Source organism: Petromyzon marinus, chromosome 72 (assembly GCF_048934315.1).
Source record: "Petromyzon marinus isolate PM22_M1 ecotype Great Lakes invasive population chromosome 72, UKy_Petmar_22M1.pri1.0, whole genome shotgun sequence".
Lineage (NCBI taxonomy): Eukaryota > Metazoa > Chordata > Hyperoartia > Petromyzontiformes > Petromyzontidae > Petromyzon > Petromyzon marinus.
The window spans coordinates 5,577,699-5,602,174 of NC_133738.1; the positions used below are offsets into that span (position 1 = coordinate 5,577,699).

Below are 24,476 nucleotides of genomic sequence, written 5' to 3' on the forward strand. Positions count from 1 at the left end.
CTGGAAAGATGTGTTAAATCATTTCTGTTCTTAATTAATTGTAATTTTACGATGACCTTCAGACCGCAGCTCTTTCGCCAGCATTGCCTCTTAATACCTCTCACACCACGGTTAATGGTATGGTTTACAACATGGAGTATACTAGGGCTTCGCAGCTGTCTCTCTCCCCCTCCTCTGTTCCGACCATGGACGAACTCGTCCGTCTGAACGGGGCCCGTAGCTATCCGTGGTACGGAAATTTGAGGGTAAGAATCCACCCATTTTTTCGCCATATAGCATTGTGATATATAACGACTTATGGTTGGTAGCTTAGCTGATTGGAGAATATAGAGTTTATTGATAACATGAAGGTAATTTATATTTTAGTTTTTATTGGTTCACTATATAGTACTGTGAATAGCTCAGATATGTAGTCATTTCTGTGACCAGTCACTAGCAAATCACCCAGTTATTTCAATGCTAAATTCGCCTAGTTATTTCAATGCTAAATTCTCCTGTTTTGATTTGTACTAAGTGCCTCGGTGAATGTGTATGCTCTGACTTCAACGTAACTATTTCTGTAGCAGTTACAAGCGAATGCCTTAATTTAGCTATTTCAATGCTAAATTATATGCTAATTCCTTTTAACAATGGGTGCCTCTGCGGAAGTGTATGCTTTAACTTTTAACATAGCTATTTCTGTGACCAGTCACAAGCTAATCATTCAGCCTTTTCAATGCTAAATTTTATGCTAATTCCTTCGTCAAGGCTCTTTGTTCCTCTCACACAGCTTAAAAGCCGTGATCTGAACGTGGCTCTCTCACTCCAGCGCTGTCCTACCAGACAGTCTCGCTCCCTTCACCTGATGAAGGCCGCTTGTGTTGTGGCCGAAACGTCGTGAGAATATTATTGTGTTATTTTATTTTATCAATTTATTATTTTATTCTCATTCTACGTGACTTTACCGAAAGAACCAAAGAAGAGGATAATTTAGCATTGAAATAACTGAGGGATTAGCTTGTGACTGGTCATAGAAATAGTTGTGTTAAAGTCAAAGCCTACACATCTACCGAGGCACCTAGTACAAATCAAAAAGGAGAATTTAGCATTGAAATAACTGAGTGATTAGCTTGTGACTGGTCACAGAAATGGCTATGTTGAAGTTAAGGCCTACACATCTGAGCTATTCACAGTAACTGGGTATACAATACAATATATAACGAATACTATATAGTAAACCAATAAAAATGTTAAATATAAATTACCTCAATGTTATCAATAAACTCTATATATTCTCCAATCAGCTAAGCTAACAACAATAAGTCGTTATATATCACAATGCTATATGGCGAAAAAATGGGTGGATTCTTACCCTCAACTTTAGCACCACGGATAGCTACGAGCCCCGTTCAGACGGACAAGTTCATCCACGGTCGGAACGGAGGAGGGAGAGAGAGACAGCTGCGAGGCGTTGTTATACTCCATGTTGTAAACCATACCATTAACCGTGGTGTGAGAGGTATTAAGACTCAATGCCAGCGAAAGAGCTGCGGTCTGAAGTTCATCGTAAAATACAATTAATTAAGAACGGAAATGGTTTAAAACATCTTTCCAATGGTTACTAAGCCAGAATCCATCTTCTCGGTTGAAATTGTCTATGTGCTTGTATATGTGAATGGCCTCATGAACGAATCTCTCATGGTAGCCGGTTGGTTTGCAAAGAACCTCCGTCTTGGAGAAGTCAATGTCATGTGAGCCCAATGAATTATAACAGTGATCTGCCACGGCAGAGGAGTTCGTTCTACCGTGTTTCAAGTCTGCTTTATGTTCGCGGATGCGGTCCGAGATATGTCGTTTGGTTTCTCCAATGTAGCTACTACCACAGAGGCACTTTAGTTTGTAAACGCCCGGGTACTGTATGTCTGGAAGAGCATCTTTTACAGATGGAACTAAATCACGGATTTTGTGTACTGTGTTGAATCGGACCTGGATCTTGTGTTTATTCAGGATTTTGGAGATCTTTTTAGTGACCCCTGCAATGTAGGGTAAGGTGATGGTTTTGAGTGGCTCCACAAGAGGATCCTTCTTCATGACTGGAGTGATGGCTTTGTGGATTGTGTAGTCGGAGTAGCCATTAGCCCTGATAGCCTGGTGTACGTGCTTGAGTTCACTGGTAATGTGTTCCTGGTCGGAAATGCATTGGGCTCTATGGTATAGAGTCTTGATGAGGCAGTTCTTCTGGGATGGATGGTGGTGGGAATCCGGTTTCAAGTAAGCATCTGTATGGGTAGCTTTCCTGTAGACAGAGTGGCTCATTGAACCATCATGTCTCCTTTTAATTAAGACATCCAGAAAGGGTAGTTTGCCATCTTTTTCGACCTCCATGGTAAATCTGATAGCTGGGTGTATGGAATTGATGTGGTCGCGGAATTGGTCTAGAGCAGGCTGGCCATGTGGCTAGATGACAAAGGTGTCATCAACGTACCTCTTCCATAAGGTCGGGCGTAGAGTGGCAGTCTGGATGGCGTCAGTTTCAAATTTTTCCATGAATACGTTGGCTACAACCGGAGATAGGGGGGAGCCCATTGGGGTGCCCTCAGTTTGTTTGTAGAAAGTTCCATTCCAGGTGAAGTATGTGTTGGTTAAGCAATGTCTCACCAGGGGGGGTACATCAGTATGCAGTCCTTGATGAACCAGGTCTTCAATGATAGCGATGGTGTCAGGTACCGGGACTTTGGTGAACAAGGACACCACATCAAAACTGACAAGCAGGTCGTGGAGAAACCAAAAGACATATCTCGGACCGCATCCGCGAACATAAAGCAGACTTGAAACACGGTAAGACGAACTCCTCTGCCGTGGCAGATCACTGTTACAATTCAGTGGGCTCACATGACATTGACTTCTCCAAGACGGAGGTTCTTTGCAAACCAACTGGCTACCATGAGAGATTCGTTCATGAGGCCATTCACATATACAAGCACAGAGACAATTTCAACCGAGAAGATGGATTCAGGCTTAGTAACCACTGGAAAGATGTGTTAAATCATTTCTGTTCTTAATTAATTGTAATTTTACGATGACCTTCAGACCGCAGCTCTTTCGCCAGCATTGCCTCTTAATACCTCTCACACCACGGTTAATGGTATGGTTTACAACATGGAGTATACTAGGGCTTCGCAGCTGTCTCTCTCCCCCTCCTCTGTTCCGACCATGGACGAACTCGTCCGTCTGAACGGGGCCCGTAGCTATCCGTGGTACGGAAATTTGAGGGTAAGAATCCACCCATTTTTTCGCCATATAGCATTGTGATATATAACGACTTATGGTTGGTAGCTTAGCTGATTGGAGAATATAGAGTTTATTGATAACATGAAGGTAATTTATATTTTAGTTTTTATTGGTTCACTATATAGTACTGTGAATAGCTCAGATATGTAGTCATTTCTGTGACCAGTCACTAGCAAATCACCCAGTTATTTCAATGCTAAATTCGCCTAGTTATTTCAATGCTAAATTATCCTGTTTTGATTTGTACTAAGAGCCTCGGTGAATGTGTATGCTCTGACTTCAACGTAACTATTTCTGTAGCAGTTACAAGCGAATGCCTTAATTTAGCTATTTCAATGCTAAATTCTATGCTAATTCCTTTTAACAATGGGTGCCTCTGCGGATGTGTATGCTTTAACTTTTAACATAGCTATTTCTGTGACCAGTCACAAGCTAATCATTCAGCCTTTTCAATGCTAAATTTTATGCTAATTCCTTCGTCAAGGCTCTTTGTTCCTCTCACACAGCTTAAAAGCCGTGATCTGAACGTGGCTGTCTCACTCCAGCGCTGTCCTACCAGACAGTCTCGCTCCCTTCACCTGATGAAGGCCGCTTGTGTTGTGGCCGAAACGTCGTGAGAATATTATTGTGTTATTTTATTTTATCAATTTATTATTTTATTCTCATTCTACGTGACTTTACCGAAAGAACCAAAGAAGATGAATCATTTCAGTCACGAAAGCTTTAAATCGAAATTTAACCGCCTCTACGGGGAGGGATTCCACACATCCTTAAGATCATTCAACAGACTTCGGGATAAGAAGGCTCAACTAATCGAGTCTCTCACCTTTCTGAAGAGATGCCGCGACTCTAAGGTAATACCATCCGCATTTACACTAACCTCTGCTGTTGCAACTTCTCTCAATGCAAAACGAATTCTAGCTAGAACTAGCTTCGCTCTTATCTCGGAAAAAATCAGACTTACACGCACCGAACTCGATCAGTTAGACAAGACACTCTACAAATCACACTTAAAATTGACAGCAACAATGTCTACATCGGATTGGGAACATGTAGACAATATGACTACCTCTTCGGCTGCCACTATGTCGAACAAATGTAGGGACAATTTGATTTCCAAATTCAATCACCTCTCCAGCAAAAAATCGGATCCACACACCGAAAAGATAGACGTCAACAAAGTCGTAATTAATCGCACTAACAGTTCCATTTCTGATGGTCTGAAATCCGTTTTAGCTAAAGGTCTAAACTTTGCTGTCACACCGAGACACTTACCGGTTAATGATATCATTGCCCATGTCGACGTTGCACTCAAGGGCTTGAGTCACATCTCTGCAGACGTAGCAAGATCTGAAATCGCTGCAACCCTCAAAAACGCTAAGTTGCCACCTAGCAACATCAGCAAAGACGAACGTTTTGAATTATCTCAATTAAAAAAGAGGGATGATATTGTCGTTCTCTCAGCCGACAAAGGCAATGCCACTGTCATCATGGACAAAACAGAATATAACAACAAAATTCAAGAACTACTCAACGATGGCAGCTATACAAAAATAAAAAGAGATCCCACCAACAGCCTGGTCACCAAAACGAACAAAATTATCTCTGATTCAACAGCATTAATTGATGAGAACAAACAGTTCTTGTTGAAACCCTCTGCTGCCAGACCACCAAGATTATATGGCCTTCCAAAGATACACAAAGAAGATACACCCCTTCGTCCCATCGTCTCTACTATCAGCTCCCCCACCTACAAACTGGCACGTTTTCTGGCTGATATACTGCGACCTTTCATTGGAAAAACCACCTCTGCGGTGCTAAATTCTACTCACCTGGTATCGACAATCAAAGACATTTCCCTGTCCCCAAACGACCTGCTTGTCAGTTTTGATGTGGTGTCCTTGTTCACCAAAGTCCCGGTACCTGACACCATCGCTATCATTGAAGACCTGGTTCATCAAGGACTGCATACTGATGTACCCCCCCTGGTGAGACATTGCTTAACCAACACATACTTCACCTGGAATGGAACTTTCTACAAACAAACTGAGGGCACCCCAATGGGCTCCCCCCTATCTCCGGTTGTAGCCAACGTATTCATGGAAAAATTTGAAACTGACGCCATCCAGACTGCCACTCTACGCCCGACCTTATGGAAGAGGTACGTTGATGACACCTTTGTCATCTGGCCACATGGCCAGCCTGCTCTAGACCAATTCCGCGACCACATCAATTCCATACACCCAGCCATCAGATTTACCATGGAGGTCGAAAAAGATGGCAAACTACCCTTTCTGGATGTCTTAATTAAAAGGAGACATGATGGTTCAATGAGCCACTCTGTCTACAGGAAAGCTACCCATACAGATGCTTACTTGAAACCGGATTCCCACCACCATCCATCCCAGAAGAACTGCCTCATCAAGACTCTATACCATAGAGCCCAATGCATTTCCGACCAGGAACACATTACCAGTGAACTCAAGCACGTACACCAGGCTCTCAGGGCTAATGGCTACTCCGACTACACAATCCGCAAAGCCATCACTCCAGTCATGAAGAAGGATCCTCTTGTGGAGCCACTCAAAACCATCACCTTACCCTACATTGCAGGGGTCACTAAAAAGATCTCCAAAATCCTGAATAAACACAAGATCCAGGTCCGATTCAACACAGTACACAAAATCCGTGATTTAGTTCCATCTGTAAAAGATGCTCTTCCAGACATACAGTACCCGGGCGTTTACAAACTAAAGTGCCTCTGTGGTAGTAGCTACATTGGAGAAACCAAAAGACATATCTCGGACCGCATCCGCGAACATAAAGCAGACTTGAAACACGGTAAGACGAACTCCTCTGCCGTGGCAGATCACTGTTACAATTCAGTGGGCTCACATGACATTGACTTCTCCAAGACGGAGGTTCTTTGCAAACCAACTGGCTACCATGAGAGATTCGTTCATGAGGCCATTCACATATACAAGCACAGAGACAATTTCAACCGAGAAGATGGATTCAGGCTTAGTAACCACTGGAAAGATGTGTTAAATCATTTCTGTTCTTAATTAATTGTAATTTTACGATGACCTTCAGACCGCAGCTCTTTCGCCAGCATTGCCTCTTAATACCTCTCACACCACGGTTAATGGTATGGTTTACAACATGGAGTATACTAGGGCTTCGCAGCTGTCTCTCTCCCCCTCCTCTGTTCCGACCATGGACGAACTCGTCCGTCTGAACGGGGCCCGTAGCTATCCGTGGTACGGAAATTTGAGGGTAAGAATCCACCCATTTTTTCGCCATATAGCATTGTGATATATAACGACTTATGGTTGGTAGCTTAGCTGATTGGAGAATATAGAGTTTATTGATAACATGAAGGTAATTTATATTTTAGTTTTTATTGGTTCACTATATAGTACTGTGAATAGCTCAGATATGTAGTCATTTCTGTGACCAGTCACTAGCAAATCACCCAGTTATTTCAATGCTAAATTCGCCTAGTTATTTCAATGCTAAATTCTCCTGTTTTGATTTGTACTAAGTGCCTCGGTGAATGTGTATGCTCTGACTTCAACGTAACTATTTCTGTAGCAGTTACAAGCGAATGCCTTAATTTAGCTATTTCAATGCTAAATTATATGCTAATTCCTTTTAACAATGGGTGCCTCTGCGGATGTGTATGCTTTAACTTTTAACATAGCTATTTCTGTGACCAGTCACAAGCTAATCATTCAGCCTTTTCAATGCTAAATTTTATGCTAATTCCTTCGTCAAGGCTCTTTGTTCCTCTCACACAGCTTAAAAGCCGTGATCTGAACGTGGCTCTCTCACTCCAGCGCTGTCCTACCAGACAGTCTCGCTCCCTTCACCTGATGAAGGCCGCTTGTGTTGTGGCCGAAACGTCGTGAGAATATTATTGTGTTATTTTATTTTATCAATTTATTATTTTATTCTCATTCTACGTGACTTTACCGAAAGAACCAAAGAAGATGAATCATTGCAGTCACGAAAGCTTTAAATCGAAAGCTAAATTATCCTGTTTGATTTGTACTAGGTGCCTCTGTGATTGTGTATGCTTTGACTTTAACATAGCCATTTCTGTGACCAGTCACAAGCTAATCACTCAGCTATTTCAATGCTAAATTCTATGCTAATTCCTTTTTCAAGGGGTGCCTCTGTGGATGTGTATGCTTTGACTTTAACATAGCCATTTCTGTGACCAGTCACAAGCTAATCACTCAGCTATTTCAATGCTAAATTCTATGCTAATTCCTTTGTCAAGGCACTCCGTTTCTTCTCACACAGCTTAAAGTTCGCGGTCTGAGCTTGGCTGTGTTCGCTCCAACGCTGTCCTCCAGACAGTCTCGTCCCTTCACCTGATGAAGGCCGCTTGTGTTGTGACCGAAACGTCGTGAGAATTTTATTGTTATTTTATTTTATCAATGTATTATTTTATTCTCATTCTACGTGACTTTACCGAAAGTACCAAAGAAGATGAATCCTTGCAGTCACGAAAGCTTTAAATCGCAAGATCCGTGATCTGATCCCATTTGTAAAGGATGTCATTCCTGACTTACAGTACCCTGGTGTCTACAAACTGAGTTGCACCTGTTGGGATTGTTACATCGGGGAAACGAAACGACATATTTCTGATCGCATTCACGAGCACAAGTTGGATCTGAAACATGGCAGGACGGATTATTCGGCCGTTGCCAAACACTGTTATAATGCTGCTGGCTCTCATGACATAGTGTTGTCCGATACCAAGGTGCTCTGCAAGCCTCCTGGATACTACCAAAGATTTGTCCACGAAGCCATCCAGATATACAAACATAGACATAACTTCAACCGAGATGATGGAATCAAATTGAGCCAGGGGCGGAGCCAGGGGGTGGCAGGGGTGACATTCTGCGTATAAGTGTACGACACTCGGTCTGGCGGACTCCATGCAACTGCATTGTCAGAGTGTGTCGCCAACTGATGGCGTCTAGTTCAACAGCCTGACTCTCTAATCATTCTTGAAATTAAAATTTGTTGAATGTCACCCCGGCCTGAAATCCTGGCTCCGCCCGTGAATTGAGCAATCATTGGAAAGATGTAATTAACCAAGTCAAACTTTAGCTACCGGGCATTTTACTGCTAGACAGCCAGTTTAAATGTATTTTCATAAACATACCCATATTCCCAGTCTGTTACCCCCAGTTTAACACACTACCATCGCCATGGTAGTGTTTAACACAAGTTTTTTTTTAGTTTGCACATTTCAGTTTGAACTCCTTACATTATTAGCCTGTGCTTTTCTAACTTTCCCACCCGGCAGCATAACAAAAGGCGGCTTAATCCTAGCTTGCTGATTTACTTCCGCCATCTACATCACAAAGCCTCAGTCTCGGCACCACCCGTTGCCTCCCAGATAACCCTCGGTTTTGCAACCTCTCCTCCCAGCCCACACCCCGCCCCCACACTCACGATGGCACCCCCCCTCCCCCCATGCCCCGCGACTATATAATCCCTCGTCACAACCATCTCTGAGACACACTTATGCGTTTGTGCTTTCGCTATGTTGTCCCCACCTGAAAATGGACGCTTGTGTTGCGCCCCGAAACGTGATTTAATTTAGTTTTCTTTGTTTTGCCTACGTGACTTTACCGACAAAACCAAAGAGTATGAATCCGCGCCTTAAGATGATTGGGGAGAGGTGTCAGTAGTAGACTGTATAGAAATTAATGAGTACACTTGCGTTGAGTTGTTTGGGAACAAGTGGCAGTTGGGGACTGTATAGAGAATTAATTAATACACTTGCGTTGAGTTGCTTGGGAACAGGTGACAGTTGGGGGACTGTGTAGATAATAATTAGTACACTTGCGTTGAGATGACTGGGAACAGGTGGCAGTTGGGGACTGTATAGATAATTAATAAACTTGCGTTGAGTTGATTGGGAACAAATGGCAGTTGGGGACTATATAGAGAACTAATTAATTAGTACACTTGCGTTGAGTTGCTTGGGAATAGGTGGCAGTTGGGGACGGTATTGATAATTAATTAATTAATGTTTATGCGTTTAGTTGCTTGGGAACAGGTGGCAGTTTGGGGACTGTATAGAGAATTAATTAATGCACTTGCGTTGAGTTGCTTGGGAACAGGTGGCAGTTGGGGACGGTCCTGAAAATTAATTAATTAATACACTTGCGTTGAGTTGCTTCGGAACAAGTGGCAGTTGGGGACTCTATAGATAATTAATTTGTACACTTGCGTTGAGATGACTGGGAACAGGTGGCAGTTGGGGACTGTATAGATAATTAATAAACTTGCGTTCAGTTGATTGGGAACAAGTGGCAGTAGGAGACTGTATAGATAATTAATTAAATAGTACTCTTGCGTTGAGTTGTTTGGGAACAAGTGGCAGTTGGGGACTATATAGAGAACTAATTAATTAGTACACTTGCGTTGAGTTGCTCGGGAACAAGTGGCAGTTGGGGACTGTATAGAGAATTAATTAATTAATTCGCTTGCGTTGAGATGATTGGGAACAGGTGGCAGTTGGGGACTGTATAGATAATTAATAAACTTGCGTTGAGTTGATTGGGAACAAGTGGCAGTAGGAGACTGTATAGATAATTAATTAATTAGTACACTTGCGTTGAGATGACTGGGAACAGGTGGCAGTTGGGGACTGTATAGAGAATTAATTAATACACTTGCGTTGAGTTGCTTGGGAACAGGAGGCAGTTGTGGGACTGTATAGATAATTAATTAGTACACTTGCTTTGAGTTGTTTGGGAACAAGTGGCTGTTGGGGACTATATAGAGAACTAATTAATTAGTACACTTGCGTTGAGTTGCTTGGGAACAAGTGGCAGTTGGAGACTCTATAGATAATTAATTAATACACTTGCGTTGAGTAGCTTGGGAACAAGTGGCATTTGGGGACGGTATAGATCATTAATTAATTAATACACTTGCGTTGAGTTGCTTTGGAACAGGTGGCAGTTGGGAACGGTATAGCTAATTAATTAATACACTTGCGTTGAGTTGCTTGGGAACAGGTGGCAGTTGGGGGACTGTATAGATAATTAATTAATTAGTACACTTGCGTTGAGTTGCTTGGGAACAAGTGGCAGTTGGGGGACTGTATAGATAATTAATACACTTGCGTTGAGTTGCTTGGGAACAGGTGGCAGTTGGGGGACTGTAAAGATAATTAATTAATACACTTGCGTTGAGTTGATTGGGAACAGGTGGCCGTTGGGGGACTGTATAGATAATTAATTAATTCACTTGCGTTGAGATGATTGGGAACAGGTGGCCGTTGGGGGACTGTATAGATAATTAATTAATTAGTACACTTGCGTTGAGTTGTTTGGGAACAATTGACAGTTGGGGACTGTATAGAGAATTAATTAATACACTTGCGTTGAGTTGCTTGGGAACAGGTGACAGTTGGGGGACTGTATAGATAATTAATTAATTAGTACACTTGCGTTGAGATGACTGGGAACAGGTGGCAGTTGGGGACTGTATAGATAATTAATAAACTTGCGTTGAGTTGATTGGGAACAAGTGGCAGTAGGAGACTGTATAGATAATTAATTAGTACACTTGCGTTGAGATGACTGGGAACAGGTGGCAGTTGGGGACTGTATATAGAATTAAGTAATACACTTGCGTTGAGTTGCTTGGGAACAGGTGACAGTTGGGGTACTGTATAGATAATTAATTAATACACTTGCGTTGAGATGACTGGGAACAGGTGGCAGTTGGGGACTGTATAGATAATTAATTAATGCACTTGCGTTGAGTTGCTTGGGAACAGGTGGCAGTTGGGGACGGTACTTTTAATTAATTAATTGATATACTTGCGTTGAGTTGCTTGGGAACAAGTGGCAGTTGGGGGACTGTAAAGATAATTAATTAATACACTTGCATTGAGTTGCTTGGGAACAAGTGGCAGTTGGGGACTCTATAGATAATTAATTATTACACTTGCGCAGAGATTATTGGGAACAAGTGGCCGTAGGGAGGACAGTGAAATGTACAAGTTGAGATCATTAAAGACAGGTGGCATAGTCAGGGTGCAAGGCGCTGTACAATTAAGGGCGGGCCCTGAGAGGATATATAAATCGGAGCAAGGCCCGCCGTCGGAGCTCTTGCTTGCAGAAATTACGAAGGTGGAAGGCATCGGGGCTGACTGTTCACCGCGATGTATCGACATAATTATTATGAAAAAAACAAGGACTTCACCTTTTTCTACATGGATATCTCAAAGGAGCTTCTTTACCAATGTGTCATTAAACCCACCGCCACACGACACAGCCAATCGGTAAGGGGGGGTTTGTGTCGCCTAAACACAAAACGGTATCTAGTTGACTTTCAGCACTAACTGGTTGCGGTGTGTGTTGGAGAGTTAAAACGACAACACCAATTTACATATTGGAGTTACCATGACATTTTGCTTGGTGTGATTACAACAACAATGATCAGCAACCAGCAACCTCATCAGGTGATTAGCCAGAATGGTGGACCATACCTTAAATACAGGAGGGATAAATGTGATGTGGTCAATTGTGAGCCTACCAGGTTCAAAGGCTAGAGGGGGGGGGGGTACTAATGTTGTTTTATAAATTACAATGGACATCTATTTTTAGTTGCGTTATTCATAATTAAAGATGAAGCACATTATGATTGCTGCGACACGTGCCATATGTAGGGTCCATGACAGTCATATCTGTTTTGCAAAAAACTTTTGTCTTGATAATTTCTTGTGTAATTGAATTTTATTTCCAAATCTGACAACGAAATTATACGTGTAGTAGTAGTAAGTTACCGTCAGTTGCGCTGCTTCCAGTGCAGCTCGTATAAATTAGAGCTTTTACTGGTAGGAACCTCCTGGTTCCACCAGCCCACAGGGGATTATTGTGTCCGTCCGTTCGTCGTGCATCCAAAAATGGGAGGGGTGGGGCTGCGTGGAGAGGGGAGAGGAGGGTGGGGCTGGCTGGGGAAGGCGGCCACAGCACACACGAGGTGGTGGGTGGCCATCAACCACGTCCGGCCATCTTCACGACATTTTTCCCTTCACGACATTTTTCCCTTCACGTGGAGAATCAACAACATGCGTTTGGAGTATGCGGCTGCTCTCAATCTCTACATTATAAGCCGCCAATTCGTTGAGCCATCATTCGAGGCAAGGTCACTTAGGAATCGTATACAGCTCAGTGGGCCCTGCCCGGTCAAAATAAAACATTTAGTTGAGCACTGTACACACTTCTGCACAGGGTACTGTACACACGTGTGCTGTATCAACTACTGACCTTGGGAGCTGCTGCTATACGAGGTGCGGTTCCTATTTTGAAAAAAACCCACACCATTCCTCCTGGGTTGATAAAATAGCTACAGCTTTGTGGGTATTTTTTTTTCTCTCCACCATCCCAATTCCCCACTCGGTCCCCACCCTTCACGCCGGCTTGCGCCCGGCCTCACAGTCGGGCATATTTGCGGAATGCACCACGTGCCGCCGTTGACCCTGGCCATTGGCCGAGCAACCCAACGTTCCTACCAGCTCCCTCCGCAGGAGAATGTGTTTTCCAATCAGATTTTCCACCTGTGCTGTCTCAGCCTAGTGAATCGCCTCTGCTGTTGAAGCAAATGGGGACCATGTTGTTAATTGTCATATTACTCTTTGTTTTTTTTCAGTAAAGTCACGTATAAATAAGAAATAATAAAGTAACATAATAGCATACGACGTTTCGGTTGCAACACAAGCAGCCATCATCAGGTACAGAAGAGCTAAATTTACGAGAGAGAGAAAATGCATAACCCCAGATGTATATATTGACACCCAAGTAGGGGGGAACTAACACAGATACAACAGGGGACACAGAGAGAGAAGCATACCAAACAAACAGGGTTTAGCTAAATTTGGAAACCATATAAAGCAACACATTTTATTATTTCTTATTTATACGTGACTTTACCGAGAAAAACCAAAGAGTAATTCCTGCAGTCACGAAAGCTTCGAATTGTCATATTCTTTAACCAATCAGATTTCGAGTTTGCCATGTTGGGCGTAATCTTTGACACACCGGACCCTCCTAGCTTGCCTAGCCACTTACATTAGTATTTTTCGTGTGGCATGATCGGAGGGCCAGTTAGCTAACTGAAGTAAAACTAGCTAGCACGTAACGTAGCATCATTTAAGATGTATTTAAACCTTCTTTCGTGACGTTTAGATTTTTAGATGCTGTGCTTTAGATTTATTTTTCTGCACGGAAGCCTATTGAATCCTGATTGTGTTATTCGTGTTTTACGGCATTTTGCGTGCTTGGTGGTCGTAAAAGTAAATGTGACTGGTTGTTGTGAGTTTGTTCTTGTTTCTTTGGTAATGACATTGATTTGGGCTATGCGATGCCTATCTGCGATGCAGCATCCTGTCATGCTGCGTAATTGTGGTACATCCTTGATGGTTTCAGTCACCATGTATTCACGTCTCTGCAATTAGTGTATTGTAACTTTCATAGGTCTTAAGCCTCGTGTTAAATCACTTTATTCCACACAATAAAGGTTACTGTCTGTGAATATGTGGTGGTTATGTCGAATGATCATAGCCTATAGCCCTAGTATCATGGTGAGGTTATTCGAAGGCAGTTTCATTGGTGGAGGATATCACTAAAGGCCTAGGTGTAAAATACACAGCCCGCCACTACTCAGCCTAAACTTCTCAGTCTGGGGCACCGCGATGGTGACATGTTTGGGAGGGGGGGAGGTGATAATTTCGAACCCAGGGACATGAAAATATTTTTCTCACCAGTTCTGTTATTTGTGGAACGCGGTTCTGCCCCAACGTGTACTGCGAGGTCTGCCCTGTATTTGTTCATTCTCGTGGTGGAGAGCGAAACGCTTTGTGCTCGCGTCACTCCTGGCTGAAGATTATCCACGAGAGAGAACAATTCGAGTCTTTGGCCTACTCGTCCTATAGGTGTGTAGTAACGTAGAAGCAGTCACTTAGCAGCATAGCGCTTGTTGCTGGCAGGGAAAGGGATCTGCAGTTACAGCAGTCCTGATTGACAGCAGGTCACTTGATAAACCAGAGAGAGGGATTTAGGGGAAAGGTTACAGAGGGTGCACGTGAGGGAAGCCCGGGAATCCGTTAGTAGGTTCCAGAAAGGGGGCGTGGCCGGGGCGGAGCGAGGCCAGGCTGGGAGGATAAAAGGGGGCCCCGAGCAGGGGCTCGGGGCTGTCGTTTGGAGTGGGATCCCTTCGTGCTGCTGGAGTCTTCGTTGCTGTCTACGCCTTCACCATCTCGGCGTCGTCAGCCAGGCAGTCTGCCAGCCGTCCTGACTGGGAGCTGTAGTTACTTTGTGTGAACTGTTAAGGCTGTTCATAAACAGAGTGCCTCCTACTCTTAGTGTCTCTGGCCCAGTCACTACAGGTGTACCCATACAACACCTCCCCCCCCCTTCCCCCCCCCCCCCCACTAATAAACACAACGTGCCAAATCAACAAACTGCAGCAATACCCGTTAATACTGCTGAGGGGATAGACGTGGTGTGGTGGGCGGAGGCGTTGGAGGTGGGGGCAGTGCATTCACGAAACTTAAACCATTATTTTCAACCCTGCCTGTGCCAGGAAAATTTGATCATGCATGTATATTGAACTTTATTTGCCTCGTACATAAAAAAATACTAATTGGAGGTGCAGGTGAAGGACAACAAACTAAACACAACAACAATCAGTTCTAAAGAAATCAGTTTTAAATTTAGCTGATTTTAAAGTGCATAGCTCCCAGTGGCTTCCAAATATCAGGAGGAGGAGCGTTCCAGACGGCAGCAGGAGCGCATGTGAAAGTGCCGCACTATGGTGCGGTGGCCATCTTTTTTTAATGAGGTCCTCGGTTCAATTAAGCACCAGCCCTTTCTGCCATACTAGCTATAAAGTGGAGGGAGAGGCCAATAAATGTATGTTAAGTGTTTTAAATGTATAATGAAATCCAGTTTCTAGATGAGTTGACTTCTTTTACTAAAGGATGATTTTCACCTACATCAAGTCGTAAATGTTGCAGGAGATATTTGAGAAAAGTTACTTGGTGCCAAAGGGTGCGTTTTAAAATGTCAAGAATGCGCAAAACGTGTTGAGGTCATACCATTGCATGCAAATTCAGGATTGTGGCCGCGAGCTTTTATGTCGTGGTTAGCACACTGACCTCTAAATCCTGGTCATTTGAGTTTCATTCCCAGCCAGGGCTAACTTACTATTAAATCTATATATATAAATTTTGTCAGGTAAGGCCCACGGATGTATGGAGCTCTTTTTCAAAAGCGACCTGGCTATCACAAACGACAGAGTGGCTTATCGTCAAGTGGACATTTATTGGAGCCAAATTCTAAAAATGCATAATGTTGATTCGAAATGTGGAGTGGAAAACTGGAGGGTCCAGAGAAAAATCCCCGAGACCACGGGGAGAGAGAAATGCAAACTCCAAATATGCAACAGGTGTCAGGGTCGGGATCGAATCCACGACCTCCTGTATACCAGGTAAAGTAGTTAACATCTCACTAGCCACCGTGGCCACCCCGTGATGGAAAGTGTCAAGTCAGGTCATTTCTTGCACACACGCAAACGAGAACAAGGAAGTTCTCATGCACAAAATATATTGCACTCCATGCAAATACCACATTTTATCATTACAGACAAGACAGGCTCCTGCCTCGTCTCATGTATACAATGGTATGAACACCAATGGCAAAAAGGGCACTCTCCGTCAATGGTATTGTCCCCTTATCAAACGATCAATCATTGTCAGCCAGCAGCAAGTCAACGTTGAATAATGGCCTCTCCAAATCGCACGCTAATCTACTAGATTATCCGGTAATGCGACAAATGCTCACCCAGCACCTGCCACGCATGGCGTGACTTCGGTGCTCCGTGTCCTTAAGTGGGGCCGTCCTCTTGGATGCATTCCTTTGGCTGCCACTCAACATTGTTGACCATGAATTATGTGTGTGTGTATGTATGTCTTTGTATGTATGTGGCGAGCTGTGGCGCATTGGTTAGCTGTAATGTGCTACAAACCCGGCGACCAGATTAGGTAGCCATTACCACGTCCGGCTTCGTTTGTCTCTCCAGTGGCGACGTTTACTACACATTGGTTCAGGTACTGATTTGATGCTGAGTCGACCTAGGGGAGGCCTAAAGCCTGTTCATTTCGCCGCTGGTGTTGGTGGCCGTGAGCGGGTATCGAACTCTGTGGGGTTCAGAGTGCAGTGTATCGCTAACCGCTCGCTACCGCTCCCCACACTTAAAATATTTCACACACACACTCATTCACTCTCACATTCACTAACTCTGATAAAACGGGAGAACGTACACAACTCTATACACTGAAAGGCACCCCGGTGGAGAATTGAAGTTAGACCCCTTCTTGATGTAAGGCACAAGTAAGGAAGTTCAAGAAGTTTAACACGTAAGCTTACGCGACCAATATCATCCATAATAGAGGTTTTTTTGGGTTAGATCGCGTAAATATATAAATGTGTCGGTTAACCCGCCACCAACCGACACAGCCAACTAGCAGGGGTTGTCACGTAAACAGAACATGCCAAGTCATTACTAGTACAGCACACCGGTGTGTTGGAGACACAAGCCACAACATGTACAATCTGAGTACGACGTTTCACCAGTAATTCCAACTAGCTTCATCAGTCGCCTAGATTCATCAGTTGCTCCATAGAAGACAACTTGATGATGATGATCCAGGCAGTGATGAGAGGGAAGCTGGGCACTATTTGGGCACCATATGAAGAAGGATGGACAAGAAGATAGTGGCAAGTGTGCTCGGAAAAATAGAAAGAACCGGAAAATGAGGGAAGACCGAACACATAATGGCTTGACGATGGCTATTTAGAGATTGGGCCAGAAAGATGTGCCCACTAATTGAACAATTGGTCACAAGACAAAGGAATATTGAAAGAAATTATGAAATCTGCAGTTTAAACCTACAGGGATATCTGCCCATGGATCGTGATGATAATGATACTACAATGAGAGAATTAAAACTTAAAAATTATAGCCATTTAAAATATATAAGCGGACTTGTGGTTGTGAATTAGTTGTGAGAGAGGCACTGCGTTCCATTCTGGTCCGGGCGCTCATACACATCATAACCGGCCAGATGTTGACTCCCTCCAGTGGTATACAGGAGGTCGTGGGTTCGATCCCGACCTCGACGCCTGTTGTGTATTTAGATTGTGCGCGTCTCTCTCTCTCTCCCCGTGGTCGTGTAGATTTTTCTGTTATTTTCGCTCCAAATAAAAAAAAAACATCCGTTATGGGGTATTTGGCTGCTTCTATAGATGTCCACGTGATAAGCCGCTTAATTGAGCTATAATTTGTGGCCTGGTCGCTTCAGCAACAGCCAAATACTCGAACGTCATGGTTTTTAAATGTCGAGGGGAAAATAATTGGAGGACCCTGATAAAAATCCATGCGACCACCACGGGGACAGAGAGAGTCAAAAACTCCCAAAAACAGGCATCGTTAGGGTCGGGATGGAACCCACGACCTCCTGTAGAACAAGCGAGGTAGTTAACATCTCCATAGCCACCGTGGTCTTACATAGTAAACTAGTGTAGTCTGTGCTCGTGTGAATGTAGAAATAGCACAACCACACGAACTCTCTCCTGTGAACTCTCCTGTGGCTAAGCACACCTCGGCTTTGGCGACAAGCTCCTGAACATATGTTGCTGCCATGCGGAGGGATAGGCATCTTTCCCATGCAGTCGCTAAACGCCGTGCAAACTTACGACAAATATTCAACAGAGGTATTTGGAAGGAAGAAAAATCCATCAAAAGTCAACTGAAGCGATTTCCTGGCTGATATGCAGGATCATAGGTATCGTACATTTTGCACAAAATAATAGTGAGCGTAATCGTGGGTTTAACTCTCCGACCCAAAACAACCAGTTAGTGCTGAACTAGTAAACTAATTGTACACGTTTTGTGTTACATGACACAAACCCCTTACTGATATTGGCTGTCAGGTGGTGATGGTGGCTGATTTAAAGCAACATTTGTATTTTTAAGCGATCTAACCCAAAATAATCATTTATTACAGAAAATAATACTTAGGTTTTGTGACTACCATTCCTCTCTCTATATATATTTTTATTAGCGGTTATATTTCCCAACAACCAAAATATGAAATAACCAACTCCCCTACATAAGATGCCTATTATCTGTTTCAGTAACTATTCGTATTTTTTTTTTTTGCAATCGACAGAAACAATAGCATTGTGCAGAAAAAAATAAACTTGGCAGGAACCCCTCCTGGCAAAAAAGAGTCGGCCAGCTTAAGTCACAAAGTGCCTTGGCATCCCTTCATCTGGAGGCAGGAGCGGCAGTGCCCAATTACGATTTAGTGATACGCGACAGATATCGCCACAGCGCGGTGTTGCACTTACCGACTTTGAAAATTGTTGAGAAAAGAGCTGAAAATCTCTGACCATGCGTGATTATCGATTTTCAAACGAAGTCAGTGGACAGTCACACGGTGTATGTGTGTGCCCACATATATATATATGATTGGGCGGGTGCTGCACCATGTAAAAATATATATTTTTTCAATAATCAAGTATTAACCTTTATGAAGGTTGGCAGGAAGAATGTGCGGATAGGCCCAATTTAAAATGTCAAACATACGGGAATGTACACAGATGCGGATATATCCGCAGGGTTTGGCCATTTGAATTGTTATACTGATAGGAACCTCCTGGTTACACCAGCCCACAGGGGATTATTGTGTCCGTCCATCGTGCATCCAAAAATGGGAGTGGGGCTGGGTGGAGAAGGGAGGGTGGGGAGGGGAGGGTGGGGAGGGGCTGGGTAGGGAGGGTAGGGAGGGTGGGGAGGGGAGGGTGGGCCTGGTGGGGAGGGGCTGAGTGGGGAGGGTGGAGCTGGGTGGGGGGTGGGAGGGGTGGGGCTGGGTGGGGTGGGGCTGGTCACCCCGTGGTGCCCTTATAAAACTCAACGTTTAACCTACTCACGCCGGCTTGTGCCCGCCCTCAGTCGGGCATATTTGCGGAATACACCACGCCGCCGTTGACCCTGGCCATTGTCGAGCAACCCAACGTTCCTACCAGCTCCCTCCGCAGGAATGTGTTTCAGGAATGTGGTCTGGAGGCGTTGGCGTAGTGAGTTAGCGCACCTTGCACGACACACCCTGTTAACTTCCGTACGATTCCCGGCTATGCCTAGCACACGTGGAAAGTGATATCCTGATCAAGCCCCCGCGAGCGGGGGGCCCTCTTGCACCGTCTCATTCTGTTTGGCGTGGGGAAGTATGATCAAATGACCCCCCACCCCGTGAACGACATGGTTCTCCGAGGCTGTCGACCAGCAGTGGTTTGGGGTAGCCGCGGTGGTGGGATGTTAACTCCCTCACCTGATATGCAGGAGATCGTGGGTTCAATGTCAATGGCGGGACAAATCTGAACCCTGTCTGGGCCTCCTCGAGCTCGAGGTCGACTCAGCCTGAAGATGCCGACACGGGGCTCTGTGTGAGGGAAATGTGAGCATGAGGAAGACGACGTTTTTGCCACCCAATGGTGTGCAAGGTGCTGCTTGTCTATGCAAAGACGCCGCCTTCGTTGGTTGTAATACCTATCTCATGATGCTGTGGCTTGCAAAGTTTGGTCGTACATATTATGTACATTGTTTATTTTTAAATTGGAATCACAGTTCCAATGATCACTGCTACATTATTTTTGGAGCTTTATTTTGGTGATTTCGAAAAGGTTCTGGTTTAGCCATATTTGTTTGTTGTAGTACACAGAGTTAGACTGGTAACTGTAATTGAAATTGTCTCATGGTTATTGTTTGGCTTGCATCCCACTGGGATTTTTGCACACAGCGTTGATATGCGGTGCTTTTTCTGGAAGACTTTGCTGTTTTTTTCCTGGATTTTTTCTGTTGCTCGTAGTCGCTTTAAGATGTTTTCTTGTTCATGTTTTTGTTTGTTGTAGTTGCACCCGATTCAAGAGCCGAATGGCTCACAGGGCTATACTAAAATAAATTAACTGAAATGAAATTAATTGAAGGTCTCGGGGTTCAGATCTCACCGCAGGATACAATTCGTCATTATGACAATGATGCACGAGTACTAGGAAAGAAGCACTCGGAAACCTGTTTTAATTTAAGCAACTTTAATCTCAACTTGCCCTAACATCCACCAAATCTTACCATCTGAATTCCAACAACAGTGCCCATGCAAATATAAGTACTCATCAATCTGTACTGGATGATCATTAAAGCATCAAAGGTCAAATCTAACGATGACGTGGTTAACCCAGTGCAACAGGCAACAGCTCAAAATGGAAATATTCGCACAAAAGGCGTTCCCATCAAATGAATATCAAACAGTTAGAAAACGTCAATAATCTGATCTCACAATCACGTGATTAAACTACAACAATAGGCTGTCTTATGCTAACGCGACCATACACGATTCCCGTGTGTGCGGCATGCAAGCTGAGATTCTGCTTGGCCCACAACCTGTACAAGGTAGAGTTAAAAGTAGTGAGTGAGTGTAAAGTTAATGTTTCTCTTTCTTCTTTCTGAACAATACCTCAAGTCCCACAACGATGTGTAGTAGAACGGCAGGCTGGGCCCACAATTGTTGTGTGCTCGCGGCCCTGCTGCTCGCTGCTCCTTCGCACCGTTGTCTGTGCATCGTGCTCGATCCACGTTGGAGGATCCTCAATGCTCCACAGTGAGCACGCTCGTGGTCAGCCGCTAGCTCCTGGGCTGCACGTTTGCAGGGTATCTGCACGCCAGGCTCGATCTGCAGTTGGAGTACTCTGGCCACGCTGCTCCTCATTCCTTTTCAGTAGCTGACTGCTTCGCGCGAGCACCCTTGGTGCCCCCCTCCCTCGCGAGATCTCCTTCGCCCAGCTCGCTCTCCAAAACTCATCAAAACTCTTATCATCAGAATATCAGTCACTTGGACAACGTAACTTATCCAGCCTATAGCTTGGACAACATTCATGCACACTCGACATTTGTGTATAACTCAAATTGAGTTGCGAGAAGCTAAGAGGTGTGCAAATTCATTTTCACATAATACTGTGATGAGCTAAGACGTGTGAGAAGTTAACTCAAATTTCCACTTAACTTCTCACAGTACTATGTGAAAATGCATTTGCACACCTCTTAGCTTCTCACAACTCTTAGATGAGTACAGTACAACTTCTCGAAGTACTTGACTCTGCAAGTGACTCAACACATAAGGAAAACACGTAAAATAAAACACTTTCAGCGATACTCAGTCTGTCAGCGCAGAACTCAACACTTAGCGACACAGAGCCTTTGCCTCTGCAAGACTCTTGACACTTGGCTGGTTACGGGTGCCAGTCTCGGAGTTTGCCTCGGCAAGAATGACTTGTATGATCCATAATAAAGGTTTTTGGGTTAGATCGCGTTTATTTATAAATGTGTCGTAACCCTCCACCACCCGACACGGCCAATCAGCAAAAAAAGGTGTCACGTTGACAAAAAGACAAATAATTCACTACTTTAGCCCACCGGTGTGTTGAAGAGCGAATCCACATTTACAGTTTGAGTACGACGTTTCGCTGGTAAATACAACCAGCATCATCGGGCAATTCGCCAGAATGGTAAAGCCCTCGCTTGCTCCCGGTTTTATATAGAGCAGCAGGGTGACGTCATCACTTAACTCATATCAGGTGCAGTGATTAGAGGCGGAGGAGGGGTATTGTAATTATATGATCGATTAGTAATCAGTCATTGGTTATGATTAGTAATGAGTTGTAGATTAGTAATTCTTTAAATCAAAATGTAATGTGTATTATTTAATAATACGCTTCCAGGCCGCACTAAGCCTGCAGCTGTCATGTTAAACTGACTTGTATGATGTTGGGTGATGTTTATATAGGATTTCTAGCTCATGTGATGCATTACCTAAGACACATTATGGCCCAATTTTCTCCCACCTTTGCACACGTGGTGCATCCTTTGGGTCAGCCTGAATGCATCATGGCTTGGGACAGTCAAAAACAAATTTTATTAGAAATGTGTTTCTGCCTGTCCCAAGCCAGGATAAAGGAGGAGGGTTGTTGTCTGGTGACAACCGGCCACAAAACCCTAAAGACAAAACATGGAAAGTCATTGCAAACAAATGGCCCTCAGTCCCGGGCAGCCCTTAAGTGGGCAGAGAGTGTGAAGAATATTGGGACCCAATGACTCTGCCCCTAGCTGGCAGTGCAGACCCGGGCGGTGGTAGTATGTTGTCCACAGATATCAAGATAGAGGCACAAAATGGAAAGAGCAGAAGGTTGACTACATGGAATACTGGAACAATGCCACAAGAGAGAGGACCAAGCTATGGCAGCCACAGTTATGAGGATGTTGCGGTGGATGTTGGGTTTAACAAGGACGAACACGGTGATAAATGAAGAAAATGTAATTGACGGTGCGTGCTTTTATTTTAGCCAATGGTGTTTATACCTTGACTTAAATCTTTCGTGACTGCAGGTATTCATATTCTTTGGGTCTTTCGATAAAGTCACTTAGATGGGTTCAAAGAAATAACAAAAAAACAAAAAACTACGACGTTTCGATCGCAACGCTTGTGTTGTTATTTTTTTGAACCTATCTACGTGACTTTACCGAAAGACCCAAAGAATATGGTGTTTATACCGTTGTATACATAAGGACGAGGCGGGAGCCTGTCTTGTCTGTAACAATGACATGTGGTATTTGCATGGGGTGTAATATATTTTATTTGTGAACTTCCTAGTTCTCGCGTGTGTGCGTGTGTGCGTGCGTGCAAGAAATGACCTGACTAGACACGTTCCATCACGGGGCGGCCACGGTGGCTCGTAAAATGTTAACTACCTCGCCTGGTATACAGGAGGTTGTGGATTTTATCCCGACCCTGACGCCCGTGGCATATTTGGAGTTTGCGTGTATCTCTCACTCTATCTCTCTCCCCGTGGTCGCATGGATTTTTCCCCGAATCCTCTGGTTTTCCCCTCCACATTTATAATCAACATCTATATGCAATAAATTCCCACATGATAAGCCACTTCGTTGAGCTATGAGTTGTGTCCAGGTCGCTTCTGAAAAATAACTACATAGCTCAATAGGTCTTACCTGGTAAGATAAAACAATATTTAGTTGTATTTCTATATTTTTTCAAGTGATGTATTTACCTTTCCTATACTTTGCACTCCTATCGTGTTTTTGTTTTTTTGTTATTGTTGTAACTTTCTGTAAGAAAGAGTTTCGTAGCTCATTGGATTCCTCCAGTATTAATAAGTATCCTGATTCTGACTTGAGCCACTTCGTTGAGCTATCATTTGTGGTAGCCTGGTCGCTTCTCTGAAAAAAAAGCTACGTAGCTCTGTGGGGCCTTACATTTGGTAAAGATGGGAGGTAGGGGAGGAGAGGGACTAACTTTGGAATACCCCTTTTTACTGCTGGGAGGACAGAGTTGGAGAAATTAAAGGAACAAATACATTCCATTGTTTCAACCCCTGCGCTGGAAGATCGAATTTTAACTCATTTCTGCCATTTGGTGGAATGGATATTGCAGATGGCATGAGACTAAAACGAGAGTCTATTGTCCATGGCGCCACGGTGGCTAAGAGATGTTAACTACCTCGCCAGGTATGTAGGAGGACATGGGTTCAATCCAGACCCTGACGATGCCTACTATTATATATTATGAGTTTGCTTGTCTCTCTCCCTGCAGTCGCTTGGATTTTCCCCCGGGTCCTCGGGTTTTTCGCGTTCAGAGTATTTGACTACTGCTATACATTTCCACGTGGTGATAAGCCACTTCGCTGAGCTGCTACCATCTGTGATAGCCATGTCGCTTCTGAAAAAGAGCTATATAGCTCAGTGGGCTTTACACCTCGTACAATATCAAAGATAGTATTGTTCACCTCACACCAAGAAACGAGCCTTGCCCCCAAGGTGTACACGGAATCATTAGTCACTCGGCATGTCAGCAACGACGTTGATGGAAGCTTGACAGTTGAATGCTTTGGGCAGTTTCAGCCCCAGTCATTTCTGCCATTACGGGATCACCAACAGTGGAGGAAAAGTCAACGAATCGGCTGCATCAGCTTCCAGTTACCGAACGAATGCATGCCAATGTTGTGCTCATTACACACAAATAGCGCTTGCCACAA

General features: G+C 44.0%; 1 protein-coding gene across 2 annotated transcripts in view; it reads right to left on the bottom strand.

Annotated features, from left to right (window-relative positions):
• Window positions 1–19,057, bottom strand: part of LOC142906930 (uncharacterized) — an 80,955-nt gene extending 61,898 nt beyond the window's left edge. For both annotated transcript variants that reach the window (XM_076055704.1, XM_076055703.1), the window contains exon 1: window positions 18,726–19,057. The gene's annotated coding sequence lies outside the window, so the exon portion shown is untranslated. The remainder of the gene's footprint in view (window positions 1–18,725) is intronic.
• Between the last annotated feature and the right edge of the window lie 5,419 nt (window positions 19,058–24,476).